The 15,701-nt window shown below is 38.1% G+C and overlaps 1 protein-coding gene across 5 annotated transcripts in view; it reads right to left on the reverse strand.

Annotated features, from left to right (window-relative positions):
- Nucleotides 1–15,701, reverse strand: part of CDH12 (cadherin 12) — a 1,136,530-nt gene that overhangs the window by 603,302 nt on the left and 517,527 nt on the right. The gene's annotated exons all lie outside the window — the stretch shown is intronic.

Genomic DNA, 15,701 nt, shown 5'->3' on the forward strand with positions numbered 1-15,701 from the left:
CAAAGTCATTTTTATTATAAAAAATAAACAAACAAAAATGGCATCTATTAAAATGGTAATTTTTTTCATAAATTGTCAATATTTTATTATTTTGTGTTAAAATGACAGCTCACCAAGAGAGTCACTGACTGAGAGATAAAATTTGTGCCTCTGTGTGTGTGTGCACTAAACTGAAAGTGTTTTAATTATGACAATTGCATTTTGGCATCAATTTACATAAAATAAACTTGACGCCTTCTGCATATCTTAAGCATGGTCCATGTAAAATAAGTTATTCTTTCAGAGGGTCATAGAGTGCTGGTCCTGGACAAAAAGAAAGAAATAGACATTATTACTTTTACCTCTTACTACTACATTACCTTCCAAGTTCTGAAAACCCATAACTCTCTTTTCTGTCTTCTTATTTTATCTTTAGTCATCTCCTGATAAAATACCCTGGACCATTTCCCTCTTTCTAGGCTACATGACATGTTTTAAATTTTTAAAAGTCTTCTTGGCTTAAACAAAATCACCTTGTCCTTTGATCTCCCTGTGAGAGGTCTTAGTGGTAAGTTCTAATTTGATAAATAGATTTCAAAAATATGCTTATGTAATAAATGTAAATGTATTATAGTAGTTTATTATGTTAGCTGGCTATATGTCCATTTGAAAACAGATATCTGTATTGGAGTGATAAAGCATGAGTGTGTAATCTAAGAATATTAGTCACAGTGGCTTAATTAATATTGTTTGGAAATGGAAGGGGGAGGCAAGGGTTAGTCAGAAAAAAGGGAAAAAAGCTTCACTAGAACTTCTATCTATAAATCCTCCTGGGTCACCAAATGTAGAGGCCCACACACCCTGTGTACTTTATAAACTTCTATTTGAAACTAAATGATTGTCTTGATCTTACTAAATCAGTTTTTGAAAAAAAATATGTTTAGGATTTTAATTCTACTACTGCTCATACATAGTTACTAGTTATTTTCAAATTGCTTCATTTAGCACTTAAGATTTACGCTTTAAAATATTATTTGTTTAAGATCTATCAGACACATAAAGGAGGTGCTTATGTTGAAATGTGTTTATTAGTTCAACACATTCATTAAGAGATACTTTATGGATTTATAGTATATGTCATTCCAGAGAGCCATGCATCTAGTTATTAATTATTGGGGAAATTAGTCTGTGATCGCCTGCTAAAAATAAAATGGAATATCAATATGTGGCAACAACTTCTAACATTTCTTCAGGCAGTGTTTTTAAACACTAGGTGAGAATTGCTAAGAATCAGAAAAGTGATTGAATAGCATAGAAGCAGATTGGAGAGCCATTTGTGCCATAAAACAGCAGGATTTGGTGTCTCTAAAGATGTAAGAAGGAGAGAAACAGAAAAATTGATGAAGGTTTTGAATAGCTACATCTGGCAATAAAAAGAGGTGAAAAAATATAACAAGAGAGTAATAGGTTGTGTTGAGGGAAACAAAGAAGATGTTGAACTAGATTTGAGATCAGATCTGTCATGGGCTTTTAAGAAATCTATAGTCAGATGTTGAGATGTAGGACTTTTTGCATAGGACATTTCCAAAGGAAGTAGGGAGAGTAAGAAGCCACAAAGTATTGGAAAGGAATTTTGAGCCCACTAAAATTTAAATTCCATAGCAGGATGGTAGTATAAAACAGAACAAAACTTAGAATAAATCCTAGAAAGGCAAAATAAACAAGACAAGAGAAGAGAAGAGATAATTTAAAGAAAGAAGGATATCAAATAACACTGATTAATTAATATATTCCAGGCTCAGTGAATTAACATTCAATTAACAAAGATAAAATTGACCCTGATAAACAGTGCTATGATGTGGTCAAATGATATCATAAAAATTAATGCTAGAACATAAGGCTAAAGGCAAAACAAACTAAAACAAAGCATTTTACCTGAGAGTAAATGTCAGACTTAAATAGGATGAAATTCACAGAGAAGTTGAAAAATTTTAATACCAGGAATAGAGAACCCTCCTTTAAGAAGCTGTACTAAGAAGGAAACAAGAAAGTGTAAAGCTACAATACTTCTTGAGTCACACAATTATACAATCTCCCACCACCTTGAGTGCCACTGTTTGTTTCTAACCATTAGAATATGGCAGGGTGGGTGGTGCAAGATGGAAGAATAGAAGCTTACATCATTTGTCCCCACTGCCACTGGAACACCAAATTTTAACAACCATCTGCACACAGAAAAGCAGAATCACCAGAACCAAAAATCAGGTGAGCAATCATAGTAACTTGTTTTAGCTTCATATATTAAAAGAATCATTGAAACGGGTAAGAAAGACAGTTATGACTCACTGATGTTATGCCTCTCTCATCCCCCAGCAGCAGCCCTGATACAGAGAGAATCTGTGCACTTTAGAGAGAGAGACTTTATATTGAACTCAGCAATGCCCTGTCATAACAGAATAAATCCATGTTGGGCTCAGCCAGCGCCTACACATGGAGGGAGCATTTTTGACCAGCCTAGCCAGAGAGAGTTCACCCATTTTATCAGTGGGAACTTGAGTTTATTGGCAGCCCCTGCCACTGTGGACTGAAGTGCTCTGGGCTCCTAGGTAAACTGGAAAGCCAGTCTAGGACACAAGGACTGCAATTCCTAGGCAACTCCAAGTGCTAGCCTGGGCTTAGAGCCAGTGGACTAGGGTGGAATGTGACCTATGGAGACACCAGTTGTGGGGCTAAAGGAGTGCTTGCATTATGCTTCTTCCAACCTTAGGCACTTCAGTTTGCATCAGAGAGACTGACTCCTTCTTTCTGCTTAAGGAGAGGAGAATGAAGAGTAAAGAGGACTTTGTTTTGCATCGTAGATACCAGCTCAGCCACAGTAGGACAGGGCACCAGGCAGAGTAGTGAGGCTACCATTCCAGTTTGTAGCTCCAGGATGACATTCCTAGACACAGCGTGTGTCAAAAGGGACCCCACTACCTTGAAAGGAAGGATCCAGTACTGGCAGGATATTACCTGCTGACTAAAGAACCCTTGGGCCCTGAATAAGCAGCAGCAATACCTAGGGAGTAAGCCATGGTCTTTGGGCTATGAGATGTACTGGCTTCAGGGGTGACCCAGAACATTCCCAGCTGTAGAGGATGTGGTGAAAGACTCCCTATATTAAAGAAAAGGAGGGTCCGGGTGTGGTGGTTCACACTTGTAATCCCAGCACTTTGGGAGGCCAAGATGGGTGGATCACGAGGTCAAGAGATCAAGACAATCCTGGCTAAGATGGTGAAATCCTGTCTCTACTAAAAATACAAAAATTAGTTGGGTGTGGTGTGGTGGTGCACATCTGGAGTCCCAGCTACTTGGGAGGCTGAGGCAGGAGAATCGCTTGAACCCAGGAGGCGGAGGTAGCAGTGAGCCGAGATCACACCACTGCACTCCAGCCTGACAGCAGAGCAAGACTCCTTCAAAAAAAAAAAAAAAAAAAAAAAAAAAAAAAAAAAAAAAAAGCAGAGGGAAAAGTAAAAGTAAAGGGAACTTTGTCTTGCACTTTAGGAACCAGCTTGACTACTGTGGAGCAGAGCAATAAGCAGGCCCTAGAAGTCCTTGAGTCCAGGCATAGGCTCTTGTACAGCATTTCTGGACATTCCATGGGCCAAAGGTGAGCACACTGCCCTAAAGGGTGAGTCTCAGGCCATGCAGCATGTACTACAAGCTGATGGAACAGCCTTTGGGCTTCAGGTGAACATCACGGTAGCCTAGCAGAATTCCCCATGGGTTGCTGGTGGTGGTGGCCACAAAGAGAGGCTCCTCTGCCTGTGGAAAGGGGGAAAATATAACAAGACTGGCTTTGCGTTGTGGTTTGAGCTCCAGATTAGCCCCAGTAAAATAGAATATCAGATAAATTGCTCAGTTTTTTTTGTTTGTTTGTTTTGTGTTTTGTTTTTCTTTACTTTAATCCCGGGCTCGTAGACAGCATGTCTGGATATCCCTGGGTCCTGGGGGAGCTTGCCACTCTTAAGAAAAGGGCCTTGGGCAATGCATAGTGCTGTGCTAGATTCAGGGCTGACTCAGCAGTCTCAGTGGTGGTAGCCACATGTGTGCTTGCATCAACACATCTCCAGTGCCAGGTGGTCCAGCACAGAAAGAGAGACTGCATATCTTTGTGAGCAAGGAAGATAAAAGAATTAGAGTCTCTTCCTGGTAATCCACGGAATTCTTTCAGATTATATTTAAGACCACCAAGGTGGTACCTCTACAAGTTTGCAAAAAACACATCATGATTGGACTTTGAGCCCAAGTCTCTTTGAATACCTGGAAAGCCTTCCTAGGGAGGACAAGCACAAACAAGTCCAGGATGTAAAGACTAGATATTGATGAACATCTACAAGCATCAACACTATCCAGGAAAATATGACATCGCCAAATGAACTAAATAAGGCATCAGAGACCAAATACTGGGGAAATAGAGATACATAACATTTCAAACACAGAATTCAAAATAGCTGTTTTGATGAAACTCAAATAAATTCAAGATAACACAGAAAAGGAATTCAGAACTCCTTTAAATACATTTAACAAACATGTTGAAATAACCAAAAAAAATCAAACAGAAATTCTGAAGTTCAAAAATGCAAGTGAGACACTGAAGAATGAATTGGAGTATTTTAACAGCAGAACTGATCAAAAAGAAGAAATAATTATTGAGCTTGGAGACACGCTATTTGAAAATACACTATCAGAGGAGACAAAGAAAAGAATAAAAATAAATTAAGCATACCTACAGGATCTATAAAATAACTTCGAAAGGGCAAATCTAAGATTTACTGACCTTAAAAAGGAGATAGAGAAAAAGACAGGGTTAGAAAGTTTGTTCAAAAGATAATAACAGAGAACTTTCAAACCAAGAGAAAGATATCAGTATCAAAGCACAAGAAGGTTACAGAACACCAAGCAGATGGAACACAAATAAGGCTACCTCAAGGAATTTAATAATCAATTCCCAAAGGACAAAAATAAAGAAATTATCCTAAAGTCAGCAAGAGAAAAAAAAAATAACATAAAATGGAGCTCCAGTACACCTAGGCAGCAGACTTTTTAGTGAAAACCCGACAGGCCAGGAGAAAGGGGCACGACATATTTAAAGTGCAGAAGAAATAATACTTTTACCTAGAATAGTATGTCCAGCAAAAATATTCTTCAAAGATTTAAAAGCATTGGAACAAAAGCCTAAATTGACAAATGGAATTTAATTAAACTGAAGAGCTTCTGCACAGCAAAAAGAACTATCATCAGAGTGAACAGGCCACCTACAGAATGGGAGAATATTTTTGCAATCTACCCATTTGACAAAGGTCTAATATCCATAATCTACAAGGAACTTAAACATATTTACAAGAATAAAATAAACAACCCCATCAAAAAGTGGGCAAAGTACATGAACAGGGACTTCTCAAAAGAAGTCATTTATGCAGCCAAAAAAATATGGAAAAAAAGCTCAACATCACTGATCATTAGAGAAATGCAAATCAAAACCACGATGAGATACCATCTCACTCCAGTCAGAATGGTGATTATTAAAAAGTCAAGAAACAATAGATGCTGGTGAGGATGTGGAGAAATAGGAATGCTTTTACACTGTTGGTGGGAGTGCAAATTAGTTCAACCATTGTGGAAGACAGTTTGGTGATTCCTCAAGGATCTAGAACCAGAAATATCATTTGACCCAGCAATTCCATTACTGGCTATATACCCAAAGGATTATAAAGCATTCTACTATAAAGACACATGCACACATATGTTTATTGCAACACTATTTACAATAACAAAGACATGGAACCAACCCAACCACCTTTCAATGATAGGCTGGATAAAGAAAATGTGGTACACATACACCATGGAATACCGTGCAGCTATGAAAAGGAATCAGATAATGTCCTTTGCAGTGACATAGATAAAGCTGGAAGCCATCATCCTCAGCAAACTAACACAGGAACAGAAACCAAAAACTGCAAGTTTTCACTCATAAGTTGGAGTTGAATAATGATAACACATGGGCATAGCGAGAGTAGCAACACACACTGGGGCCTCTCGGGAGGTAGGGGAAAGGGGAGGGAGAGCATTAGGACAAAGAGCTAATGCAAGTGAGGCTTAAAACCTAGATGATGTATGGCGATTCCTCAAGGACCTAGAACTAGATGTACCATATGACCCAGCCATCCCATTACTGGGTATATACCCAAAGGATTCTAAACCATGCTGCTATAAAGACACATGCACACGTATGTTTATTGCGGCACTATTCACAATAGCAAAGACTTGGAATCAACCCAAATGTCCATCAGTGACAGACTGGATTAAGAAAATGTGGCACATATACACCATAGAATACTATGCAGCCATAAAAAAGGATGAGTTTGTGTCCTTCGTAGGGACATGGATGCAGCTGGAAACCATCATTCTCAGCAAACTATCACAAGAACAGAAAACCAAACACCGCATGTTCTCACTCATAGGTGGGAACTGAACAATGAGATCACTTGGACTTGGGAAGGGGAACATCACACACCGGGGCCTATCATGGGGAGGGGGGAGGGGGGAGGGATTGCACTGGGAGTTATACCTGATGTAAATGATGAGTTGATGGGTGCTGACGAGTTGATGGGTGCAGCACAGCAACATGACACAAGTATACATATGTAACAAACCTGCACATTATGCACATGTACCCTAGAACTTAAAGTATAATAATAATAATAAATAAATGAATAAAATAATAATAATAATAATAAACCTAGATGATGGGTTGATAGGTGCAGGAAACTATCATGGCACACATATAATGATGTAACAAACCTGAACATTCTGCACGTGTATCCTAGAACTTAAACTAAATTCATTTTTAAAAAAAAAGGCTCCCAGAAAAGAAAAGCCCAGGATCCACTGGCTTCACCACTAAATTCTGCCAAAGATCTAAAGAAGAACTAGTAATAATTCTGCTCTAACTGTTGTGAAAAAATAGAGGAGGAGGGGACACTATCAGATGCGTTCTAGAAGGTCAGTATTACCCTGATCCCCAAACTAGAAAAAGACATTCAAGAAAACAAAACTAAAGGTCTGTAGCTTTAATGAATATTGATACAGACATTCTTAACAATACACTAGTAAATTGGATTAAACAATACATTAGAAAGATTACGCATCATGAACAAGTTAGATTTATCCCAGGGATGCAAGAATGGTTCAACACACACACATCCATGTGGTACATCACATCAACAGAATGAAGCACAAAAACCATATGATAATTTCAACTGATGTTGAAAAAGAATTTGATAAAGTTCAACATCCTGTAATGACAAAAACCCTTTAAAAAGTGAGTATAGAAGGAACAGACCTCAACCTAATTAAAGCTATGTATAACGGACCACCTGTAGTATCACATTGACTGGGTAAGAATTGAAAGTCTTTTCTCTTATATCTGGAACATGACAAAGATGCCCACAGTTACCACTGTTACTTACCATAATACTGAAAGTCTTAGCTGGAACAATCAGACAAAAGAAAGAAATAAAGGGCATCCAAATTAGAAAGGAAGGAGTCAAATTATCTGTGTTTTAACAGTAAACAATAAAAAAAATTTAAAAAGTAACCACATGTATGAAAGCCACAAATAAAATTAAATATTAAGTTAATTTGAAATTAACTTAATCAAAGAAGTGGAATATCTCTACAGTGAAAAGTATACAACACTGATGAAAGAAATTGAAGAGATAGAAAAAAAAAATGAAATTCCATGTTCATGGATTGGAAGAATCAATATTGTTAAAATGTCCATACTACCCAAAGCAATCTAAAGATTCAATGAAATTCCTATGAAAATATCAATGACATCCTTCATAGAAATAGAAAAAAAAAAATCCTAAAACTTATAGGGAAATACAAAAGACCCAGAGTAGCCAAAGCTATCCTGAACAAAAAGAACACAACTGGAGGAATTGCACTACCTGACTTTGTACTACAGAGCTATTGTAATGAAAACGGCATGAGACTGACATAAAAACAGACACATAGACCAGAAATAGACTAGAGAACCCAGAAATAAATAGACAAATCCACAGTGAATTCATTTTCAACAAAGGTGACAAGAACATATATTGGGGAAAACACAGTCTCTTTGATATATGGTGATGGGAAAGCTGGATATCCACATGCTGAAGAAAGAAACTAGACCCTCTCCCTCACCATATACAAAAAAACAAGTAACAATGTATTAAAGACTTAAATCTAAGGCCTCAAACTATAAAAATACTACAAGAAAACATGCAGAAACTCTCCACATCATTTGTTTGGACAAAAATTTCTTGAGTAATACCCCATAACACAGGCAACCAAAGCAAAAATGGACAAATGGGATTACATCAAGCTAAAAAACTTCAGCATAGAAAAGGAAACAGTCAACAAAGTGAAGAGACAACCCACAGAATAGGAGAAAAAAATTCAAAACTACTCATCTGACAAGAGATTAATAATGAGAATAAGGAGCTCAAACAATGCTATGTGAAAAAAAATCAAATTATCTAATTTTTTAATGGGTGATATGGTTTGGTTCTGTGTCCCCAACCAAATCTCATCTTGTAGCTCCCCAAATTCTCACATGTTGTGGGAGGGATCCTGTGGGAGATGATTGAATTATGGGGGCAGGTATTTCCCTTGCTGTTCTTGTGATAGTGAACAGGTCTCATGAGATCTGATGGTTTTAAAAATGGGTAGGCGGATCATGAGTTCAGGAGATTGAGACCATCCTGGCTAAGATGGTGAAACCTCATCTCTACTAAAAATACAGAAAATTAGCCAGATGTGGTGGCAGGCACCTGTAGTCCCAACTACTTGGGAGGCTGAGGCAGGAGAATGGCATCAACCTGGGAAGCGGAGCTTGCAGTGAGCTGAGGTGGTGCCACTGCACTGCAGCCTGGGTGACAGAGCAAGACTCCATCTCAAAAAAAAAAAAAAAAGGGAGTTTCCCTGCACAAGCTCTTTTTACCTGCTGCCATCTATGTAAAACATGGCTTGCTCCTTCTTGCCTTCCACCATGATTGTGAGGCCTCCCCAGCCACATGTAACTGTGAGTCCAATTAAACCCCTTTCCTTTGTAAATTGCCCAGTCTTGGATATGTCTTTATCAGCAGTGTGGAAATGGACTAACACAGTAAATTGTTACCAGTAGAGTGGGGCACTGCTGAAAGATACCTGAAAATGTAGAGGCAAGTCACTTTGGAACTGGGTAACAGGCAGAGGTTGGAACAGTTTGGAGGGCTCAGAAGAAGACAGGAAAATGTGGGAAAGTTTGGAACTTATTGAATGGCTTTGACCAAAAACCTGACAGCAATATGGACAATAAGATTCAAGCCTAGGTGGTCATAGATGGAGAGGAGGAACTTGTTGAGAACTGGAGCAAAGGTGACTCTTCTTATGTTTTAGCAAATAGACTGGTGGCATTTTGCCCCTGTCTTAGAGATTTGTGAAACTTTGAACTAGAGAGAGATAATTTAGGATGTCTGACTGATGAAATTTCTAAGCAGCACATCATTTAAAAGGTGAGTTGGGGGCCGTAAGAATCATTCAGTTTTAAAAGGGAAACAGACTATAAAAGTTCAGAAAATTTTCAGCCAGATAAGGTGATGGAAAAGCAAATCCCATTTTCTGAGGAGAAATTCAAGGGAGCTGAAGAAATTTGCCTAAGTAATGAGGAGCCAAATGTTAATCTCCAAGACAATGGGGAAAATATCTCCAGGGCATGTTAGAGGTCTTCACAGCAGCCCCTTTCATCACATGCCTGGAGGCCTAGGAAGAAAAAATGGTTTCATGAGCCAGACCCAGGGTTCTTGTGCTGTGTGCAATCTAGGGACTTGGTGCTCACCTTCCCAACCACTCCAGCTGTGACTCAAAGTGGCCAAGGTACAGCTTGGGCCATGGCTTCAGAGGATGCAAGTCACAAGCCTTGGTAGTTTCCACATGGTGTTGAGCCTGCCAGTGCACACAAGTCAAGAATTGGGCTTTAGGAACCTCTACCTGGATTTCAGAAGTTGTATGGAATGGCCTAGATGCCCAGGCAGAAGTTTGCCGTAGGGGTGGGGCCCTCATGAAGAACCTCTGCTAGGGCAGTGTGGAAGGGAAATGTGAGGTTGGAGCCCCCACACATAGTCCCTATTGGGGCACTGCCTAGTGGAGCTGTGAGAAGAGAGCAACAATCCTGCAAATCCCATAATGGTAGATCCATTGACAGCTTGCACAATCCACCTGGAAATACTGCAGATACTCAATGCCAGCTGTGAAGGCAGCTGGGAGGGAGACTGTACCCTGCAAAGCCACAGGGTTGGAGCTATCCAAGACTATGGAAACCTACCTCTTGCATAAGTGTGACCTGAATGTGAGACGTGGAGTCAAAGGAGATCATTTTGGAGCTTTTAGATTGACTGCCCTGCTGGCTTTCAGACTTGCATGGGGCCTGTAGCTCCTTTGTTTTGGCCAATTTCTTTCATTTGGAATGGCTGTATTTACCCAATGCCTGTACCCCATTGTATCTAGGAAGTACCTATCTTGTTTTTGATTTTACAGGCTCATAGGCAGAAGGGACATGCCTTGTCTGGGATGAGACTTTGGAATATGGACTTTTGATTTAATGCTGAAATGAGTTGAGACTTTGGGGGACTATTAGGGAGGCATGATTTGTTTCAAAATGTGAGGACATGAGATTTTGGAGGTGCCAAGGTGAAATGATATGGTTTGGCCCTGTGTCTCCACCCAAATCTCATCTTATAGCTCCCATAATTCCCATGTGTTGTGGGAAGGATCTTGTGGGAGATGATTGAATCATGGGGGTAAGTGTTTCCCATGCTGGTTTCATGACAGCGAATGTGTCTCATGAGATCTGATGGTTTAAAAAATGAGAGTTTCCCTGCACAAGCTCTTTTTTCCTGCTGCTATACATGTAAAACGTGACTTACTCCTTCTTGTCTTCCATCATGATGGTGAGGCCTCCCCTGCCACGTGGAACTGTGAGTCCAATTAAACCTCTCTCTTTGGCAAACTGCCCAGTCTTCATATGTCTTTATCAGTAATGTGAAAATGGACTAATACAATGGGCAAAATATTTTAATAGACATTTCTCTAAAGAACATATACAAATGGCAAACAGGTATATGAAAAGGTTCTTTACTTCATTGATTTTAAGAGAAACGCCAATCAAAACCACAATGAAATATCATCTTATCCCACTTAAAATGACTTTTATCCAGAAGTCAGGCAATAACAAATGCTTGTGAGGGTGTGGTGGAAAAGAAACCCTTATAAACTCTTGATGGGAATGTGAGTGAGTATAACCACTATGCAGAACTCTTTGGAGCTTCCTCAAAAAAATAAAAACAGAGCTACCATATGTTCTAGCAATCTCCCTGCTGGGTATATATCCAAAAGATAGAAAATTAGTAAATCAAAGACATATCTGTAGTCCTATGTTTATGGCAGTGCTGTTCCTTATAGCTAAGATTTGGAAGAAACCTAAGTGTCTATCTACAGATGAACCAATTAAAAAAAAAAGTGGTACTTATACATGATGGAGTACTACTATTCAGCCATAAAAGAGAATAAGATTATGCCATTTGCAACAACATGGATAGAACTCTAGGTGATTATATTAGGTGAAATAAGCTAGGTACAAAAAGGAAAATATCACATGTTCTCACTTATTTGTGGGATCTAGAAATCAAAACGATTGAACACATGGAGAAAGAGAATAGAAGGATGACGACCAGAGGCTGGGAAGGGTACTGCGAGGGTGATGGGAAACTGGAGATGGTTAATGGAAAAAAATATATATATATAGAAAGATAAACAAGACCTAATATTTGCTAGCACAATAGGGGTACTATAGCCAATAATAATTTAATTGTATATTTAAAAATAACTAAAAGGTTTTTTGTAACATGAAGGATAAATGCTTGAGAGGATGAATACCCAATTTTCCATGATGGGATTATTACTCATTGACCCCCTGTACCAAAATATCTCATGTACCCCATAAATATATACAAATACTATGTACCCACACATTTTTTTTAAATTTAAACATTTAAAAAATGTAAAAATAATGTGGCAAAGATGATGGAGTGTCATATAAGATTCTGATCTTAGCAGACTGGAGATGGAAATTTACTTGTTGACTTTGAAGAAGGAAGCTCCTGTGTTGTGAGATGGCTGAGTAGGACAATGTGGAAGGGAACAAATGGGACCTCCAGGAGCTAAAGGTAACTCCCAGCTGACGGCCAGCAAAAAGAACAGAGGCTTCAGTCCTATTACTGCAAGGAACTGAAAACTGCCAACAACTGCATGAATTTGGAAGAGGACCTAGAGTTCTATAAAGAACAAAATCCAGTAATACCTTCATTGCAACCTTACGACTCCTGAGCAGAGAAATCAGCCAAGCTGTACCAATACTCCTAACCCATGGAAAATAGGACATAACAAACGTTTGTTGTTTTAAACCAGGAAATTTGTAGTAAACTTCTGCACCACAGTAGAAAGTACTGTCTGGAAAGTAATTTTGTCTGCATTTTTGCCTTAGAGACGGCAGTGCTGAGTGACTAAACAGACAAATCATGCCCCTGAGCTGGATTTCAAACCTTAGGTTGGACAGTTTTTTAGTGTTTTAAGTGTTACTTAAATTCGCTACATCGTAATGACTTTATTGGTCATGGAGGTAATATACTTATATCATGGGGTTGCTGTGGAGGTTAATTCAGTTAAGTGCTTAAAGCACAGTAAATATTAGCTATATTTCTAAATATTTGGTTTTGAAGGTTCTGTTTGTTTATTTTGTTTTAAAGAAAATTAATTGAATTAATTTGTAGGCTGAGGAGAAGCAATAAATGAAGCTAATGATTCATGAGAGAGATTTTTAGGGAACACAACCCTAGAGAAAATCAGATCCAGAAAACACTCAGAGTAAAGAATGAGGTAAATAAATGTAACTACAAAAGGGATAATCTAGCTTTAATTTATTTTATTCATTTTCACTAGCTTTTTGAAAAGTCAAAATATATTTCACTGATTTTAATGAACAAAATTCACAAGCCTCCAGCAGGTCTTTGAAAAATGGAGGAAAAGGAACAGATGGCCAGTATCAGGACATTAATAAGCTTTTATTTTTCATTTAAAATAAAGAGCAGAAGAGTGAAAGATAGATGTTACATATATACATAGAAAATGTTTTTCTTAATAATGTATTGCATTTTCTTAAAATTTAAATTTATGTCATAATTATGTATTGCTATTTTCCATATATGTATGCATATGTGTATGTATGTATATAAGTACATTTCTATTTTACTATCTGTTCAATGATTCCTTGTAAACACTCATAAGAAGGAAAGGCATTAAATTCAATTTAATCTGGATAATTTTTATGCTTACAAAGTGTCTCTATTATAAACGAATTGGAGTTATTTGAATATTTTATATATCTTGAGCATTAGCACTTCAGAAAAATGATTTTTCCTTAAACCTTCCTTAAGTTATCAAATGTAGGTTTCTTAGCTCCATGGGGCTACATTTATAGCTATTTTTTTAAAAATTCTGGGCTGGGCGTGGTGGCTCATGCCTGTAATCCCAGCACTTTGGGAGGCTGAGGCGGTTGGATCACAAGGTCAGAAGATCGAGACCATCCTGGCTAACAAGGTGAAACCCCATCTCTACTAAAAATACAATAAAATTAGCCAGGCGTGGTGGCGGGTGCCTGTAGTCCCAGCTACTCAGGAGGCTGAGGCAGGAGAATGGCGTGAACCCAGGAGCAGTGCTTGCAGTGAGCCAAAATCACACCACTGCACTCCAGTCTGGGAGACAGAGCAAGACTCGGTCTCAAAAACAACAACAACAACAACAACAACAACAACAAAATCTGTTTTCAAACTCTAGTGTTTTTCACAACTAGAAAATATTCTTAAATAATCTTCATTTATTTGGAATTAGTCACTCATTTCTTATTTATTCCTTCACAAATATTTACTAAATGTATACCCTTATAAGCTGTTTTGAGTAGCTGTTAAATATTCTATAGACAATAATTCTGCTTTAAATCTAACTCTTGTAAAGTTTTCTAAAATACTTTTACTCTCATGTGTGTTAATAGTAAATGTCTCTGGGAGGTTTTCCTTCTCAGTTTACAAAAGTCTGAGTGTCTTCATTTCATTTATTCTTCAGTATGACTTGGAATACTGAAGAAAAATGCCTACCCTTTTGTAAGAAAAGGAATTAGTCAAAATTTTCGTGTTCTTAATAGTCATGTCTTTTGCTTCCATGTTGTTGTAATATAAATGAAAGCTTTTATGTAAAGTTTTAGCTCTAAATTTTCATGCAGCATGTCATCTGGTTTACAGATCTGAAAATATTCTAGTAATCTATGTGGATAATTCTTACTATAGTCTATATACTTTTTGAGATTCAGCTAATGTAAACTGTCCTATTTTAAGAACTGTTCAATTTCTCAATTATCAGGAATCCTGGTGTCTCTCTGTCTGTGAAATCAAACAGATATTCTTTTAACATAAAGAATGGTCAGGCCAGGTGCAGTAGTTCATAGTTGCCATACAACTGAGATGGGAGGATCACTTGAGTCCACGAGTTAGAGACCAGCCTAGGCAACACAGTGATACCCCTATCTCTACAAAAAGAAGAAAGAAAGAATGGTTAGACTTAAAATATAGGCTATGTTTGACTTGAGAAGTTGCAGAAAAGATACACAGGCATCCTTTAGAGCTACCAAACTAAAATATAAGGGATGCCATTTGGACTTCTGATAGAGGGGTTATGCTGGGCATATTAAGATATGAAAGATAAGAAACATCATGATTTTGATTATGACCCAAATAATAAGCCATAATACACCTTTCTAAGGGTAGATGTCAGCTGACTATTCCTACTTAGGTAGCTGTCTGTGACTGCTTCAGGCTGAGCTGTGATGGAGCTGTATTTACTGCACAGACATGGTGAGGATCCTGAGAAACTTCAAGTAGGCTAGCTATTTCAGACAGAAGTTGTTTTAGTCATGCAGTTCTTACCCTTCATTATATCAAATATTTTTTATAAGATCATTTCACCGTTAAGCAACCATTAGGCAGTCATACATCTCTGCAGAACCAAGAACCAAAATCCAGGGTTCTTGATGCAATCTTTCATTTCATTTCAGCTGCTTTCATTCCTAGAACTTTTTATTCTACAGAGAGAGAGGTACTCTTGATGAATTTGCAAGCAGAAGATTGTCTAAGTCAGTTTGGGCTGCTATATAAAAAAATAACATAACTGGCAGCTTAAACTGTGAACCTACATTTCTCGTGGTTCTTGGGGCAGAAAGTCCAAGATGAGAGTATCAGCAAGTTTAAGATCTTGCTGGGGACCTTCTTGCTGCTATGTCCTCACATGGCCTTTCCTTGGTGCATTCATTGAGAGAGAGGTCTCAACTCTCTTCCTCTTTTTATAAGGGCATTAATGCCATCCTGGGGCCTCAATCGCATTACTAATATAACCTTCAATATCTCCCAAAGGTCCCATTTCTGAATACCATCACACTAGGATAAGGGTTTCAACACATAAATTTGAGAAGCACAAAAGCATTCAGTCCTTAGCAGAGAGAAATGAGGAAAGTGTTCTCAATATTGTATCACCAATTGATCAGAACAGCT

This window comes from Macaca fascicularis, chromosome 6 (assembly GCF_037993035.2).
Source record: "Macaca fascicularis isolate 582-1 chromosome 6, T2T-MFA8v1.1".
Classification (NCBI taxonomy): Eukaryota; Metazoa; Chordata; class Mammalia; order Primates; family Cercopithecidae; genus Macaca; species Macaca fascicularis.